We start from the raw sequence: 4,727 nt of genomic DNA on the forward strand, positions 1-4,727 counted from the left end.
TAGTAGACACGTGACCGGTGTTCTACTATGGAAAAATGGTGGGTTACACACCTTCAAGTTTTACAGATTTGGTCTTCGCCAGCAAAAAGATCGAAGTGGATCTGAAAAGAGGCAAATTTAATCATCCTGCTTGGACGAATGAGAAAACTGGGGCAAATAAAGAGGGTGAGGATGAGGGAGAAACCCATGTTGTGACTGCCATTCCTGTACGACCAAGTTTCCCACCAACCCAACAATGTCTTTACTCAGCCAATAACAAACCTTCTCCTTACCCACCGCCCAGTTATCCACAAAGGCCATCCCTAAATCAACCACAAAGTCTGTCTACCGCACTTCCAATGACGAACACCACCTTTCGCACAAACCAAAAACACCAACCAAAAAATGAATTTTTGCAGCGAGAAAGCTTGTAGAATTCACCCCAATTCCAGTGTCCTATGCTGACTTGCTCCCATATCTACTTGATAATTCAATGGTAGCCATAACCCTAGCCAAGGTTCATCAACCTCCATTTCTCCGAGAATACGACTCGAAACACAACGTGTGCTTGTCACGGAGGAGCCCGGGGGCATTCCATTGAGCATTGTATGACCCCGAAGCATAAAGTGTGAAGTCTAATTGATACGGGCCAGCTGAAATTTGAGGAGAATCGCTTGTTGAATCCTAACATTGACAAGCAACACCATACATGGGGCAATTCTGGAAGCTGTTGTTATGACTTATCAGGATTTTCAAGTTTATGCCATTATTATAAACCACAGTTGCAATGCTAAATGATATGGATAAAATGGACATCCTTGTCTCTCTCATCCTCTCACGAACACATCTTTGCTTATTCAACTTTCACCGGAATGTGGGTGCAAGCCATTGGTCTGTTTGCTCAAGCGACCTGCGCTCCTGAGTGTTGACTTCCAAGACCGTTCAATCAGAGATCACTCATCTTGCACATTGGTGGGGGTGCCGTAAAACAACGAGTAAAGTTCAAAACAAATAAGTTTCAAAATAAAAAAATAAGTTTCAAAATAAAAAAATAAAAAAGGCATTTGATTGACTGTGTTTTCAAGACGTTCATGTGACCTCATTCCGGAAAGTTTGTCTTCTTAGAGAAATGAGTTATCAAGAATAGGATGTTGGACAAATGGCCTCAGAAAAAGGGGGGTTGAATTAAGATGCAAAGACTATTCCCCAATTGAACTATCACTCTTTCTTTTTGGATTAACAATGCACCCTTAACATGAGTTACTCAAAAGACAATTCAAAATAAACTTCTTTAAAGCAAAAGATAAATAGCAATAAATAGAAGAAGTTTAAAGGAAGAGAGGAATGCAAACTTGATTTATACTGGTTCGGCCACTTCCCGCGCCTACGTCCAGTCCTCAAGCAACCCACTTGAGATTTTCCACTCTCTTTGTAAAACTCCTTTTACAAAGTCTGAACCACACAGGGACAACCCTTCCCTTGTGTTCAGGAATCCTCTACAACAAGAGACCCACGGTCTCTTAATCCCTTTTCATAAATAAGAAGAAGAGAAGAAGAGATCTCTCTTAAAAGAGATAGATTGTACAATGAAGATCAATCAAAATTATTTATTGAATATGCAAGTGGTTGACCAAGGAATCTTTTGAGAGGATAAAGACATTTCAGTTTGGAAAAACTCTTAATCTTTTGAGAGGATAAAACTTTTTTGGCAATGAAAACTCTCTTTAAATTCGTGTTTCCAAGTCACATAAATAGACCTTTGATGGCCGTTCATAAACCATTTGAATAGATGGACTCCTGGGAATTATATTCTGAAAATCCCCTCTGGTAATCAATTACAAGACTGGTGTAATCGATTACAGGTTTTAAAAATTTGAATATAAACATTTTCAGCTGCTGGTAATCGATTACCAGAGAGCAAATCTCAATTTGAAATGATAGAATTCTTTGGTCAAACCTTTTGTTTGTTTCAATTTGGAAACTTCTTCCTAAAGATTCTAAGAGATCAAACTTGATCATATATCTTGATTTTCTTGGATTCTTTTCTTGAATAAAACTTAGAAGCACTTGATCCTTTAGCATCATCAAGACATCAAAACATCTTGCTTAATCCATCAACTGAAAGATCCTTCAACTATTTCTCGTCCTTGGAAAATTCTTTTTGCAAGAATCAACTGCTTCTTTCATTCTTCCTCACTACGTGGCTATGAAAACAAGACAACGATTGGTACCTCAAAGCCTTACACTGGGGCAATGAGGGGCATCGTGCATGAGCCTCAAGTGAACCTAGGGGCAGATTACAAGTTCTCACCCAATAGGTTCCCTCCTACAAGGTCATGACGAAAGATAACGATTGGTACCTCAAAGCCTTACACTGGGGCAATGAGGGGCACCGTGCATGAGCCTCAAGTGAACATAGGGGCCGATCAAAAGTTCTCACCCGTCGATGTTTTTAAACAAGAAAAAAAAGGGGGAGACAAGCCCTCGAATTTATATAGATTGATTAAACATCAAACGGCTCCATTCCCGTCACTCCAAAACGGTCAAGTGACTAAATCAAACAGAACATACACTCTGAGGGAGTTTCCAGAGAGTTTTTCAATTATCACCTCTTTCAAAAGGACAGTCAATCTGTGTTTTCCAAAAAATCAAATCAAAATCAAAATCACAAAATAGGGAAAAAATGTCATGAACATTGTACAACTTTCCATTACATTGCATTGTTTCATATGAAGTCCGCATTTACCAAATTTCACGACAAGGGTTGCATGCATCTGCATCCCTAAAAATTATGTTAATTGCATAGATTTGCTACATCTAATGTCCAAATCTTGTGGATTTGGGATGACCGGCCCTCTCGATGAGTCGATCTCTTGCTTTCTCATAAGGGTGGACCCTTGGGTACTTGTACCTATCACCTTTAGAGGACTACACGTCCTCACCATCAGAGGGCTGCACGCCCTCACCTCTAGAGGACTACATGTCCTCGCCTTGAGAGGGCTACATGCCCTCACCTTGGGTACTAGTTAACCTCACCATCAGAGGGCTGCACGCCCTCACCTCCAGAGGACTACACGTCCTCACCTTGAGAGGGCTACCCGCCCTCGCCTTGGGTACTAGTTACCCTCACCTTGAGAGGACTACACGTCCTCACCTTGAGAGGACTACACGTCCTTACCATCAGAGGGCTGCACGCCCTCACCTCCAGAGGACTACACGTCCTCGCCTTCAGAGGGCTACACGCCCTCGCCATCAAAGGACTGCATGTCCTCACCTTCGTAGGGCTACACGCCCTCACCTTTAGAGGACTACACGTCCTCGCCAACAGAGGGCTGCACGCCCTCACCTTTAGAGGACTACACGTCCTCGCCAACAGAGGGCTGCACGCCCTCACCTTGAGAGGACTACACGTCCTCGCCAACAGAGGGCTGCATGCCCTCACCTTGAGAGGACTACACGTTCTCGCCAATAGAGGGCTGCACACCCTCACCTCCAGAGGACTACACATCCTTGCCTTGAGAGGGCTGCACGCCCTCACCTTTAGAGGGCTACGTGTCCTCATTTTCAGTGTGCTCCACATCTGCACCTTAAGAGAATTTAAGGTCCTCTGTCCTTAAATGCTTAACCGAAACTTGCACTCCCAATTAAGGGACCAGTAGTTTCCTTTTAACGGTTCCTGGGCCACCCCCTGATATTGGAGGAGGGCCAATTGTGCGAGCACAATCATAGAGGGAGGCTATCACACAGCTACTATGCATACCGGGGCAAGATTTCACCCGTGCCGCTGCAAAGAGACGAGTGCAGATCATGCGTACCAACATGACCACTCTTACACAGATATAGATGACATTGCTACTTAGCAACATTCTGCCCAGCGACCGCAATGCCAATCTCCCCCTGCAAAAGTATCAGTTGGTCTGTGTCGTCCCGACATGGGTAAGTATGCATATGGTTCAACTGATTTCTGATACCATCTATTGTTTGCAGGGATCGCACCCATAGAGACACCCAGTGGACCTGAAGAAGTCCAACAGGGCCCTGGGGTTTCCAGCTCTGGTTACGGGCCTCTGTCGGCCCTACAGGGCGCCCGTTCCCCCCAGCAAGTTCATGTCGTCGTGGCATAGGTAAGTATGCACTTCCCCAACTGATTTCTGATGTCATCTATTGTTCGCAGGGATTGTGCCCGCAAGACACCTAGTGGACCCGAAGAAGGCCAACAGGGTCTTGGAGTTGCCAGCTCTAAATACGGGCCTCTGTCGATTCTACGGAGTGCCCGTCGCCCCAACAAGGTCATTAGGCCCCACATTAATCGGGCTTTCATCAAGAAGTACTGCGCCCCCAGACGGGCGCAGGGCGAGACACCACAGTAGCATTGGGATGGCCGGTAGCGGGCAATAGACGCACCGCCACCACCTTTAGAGTTCACCTCTGCTCATCCACAAAAAGGTTTGAGTATTGTCTACACCACATGGCCGACCAATAGGCGACCAAGTCCAAAGCCAAAGGTAAGCAAAGTACTAGGTCCATGACCGACAAATCATTAGGCGTCCAGCTCAAGACGTTAAAGAAGCGCTACTAGGAGGCAACCTAGTAACTTTTAAATTTCTGCTTGCTATTTGATCACCTTTTGTTTCTCAAGTCTTATTGGGACACACCTAGTTGCTCATGATCCTAAGAATTTAAATAAAACGAGCACAAGCTCGGAAGGTAGTCATACCTCACAAATATATGTATGCGTGTTTAGGTAG

Source organism: Glycine soja, chromosome 20 (genome assembly GCF_004193775.1).
Source record: "Glycine soja cultivar W05 chromosome 20, ASM419377v2, whole genome shotgun sequence".
Taxonomy (NCBI): domain Eukaryota; kingdom Viridiplantae; phylum Streptophyta; class Magnoliopsida; order Fabales; family Fabaceae; genus Glycine; species Glycine soja.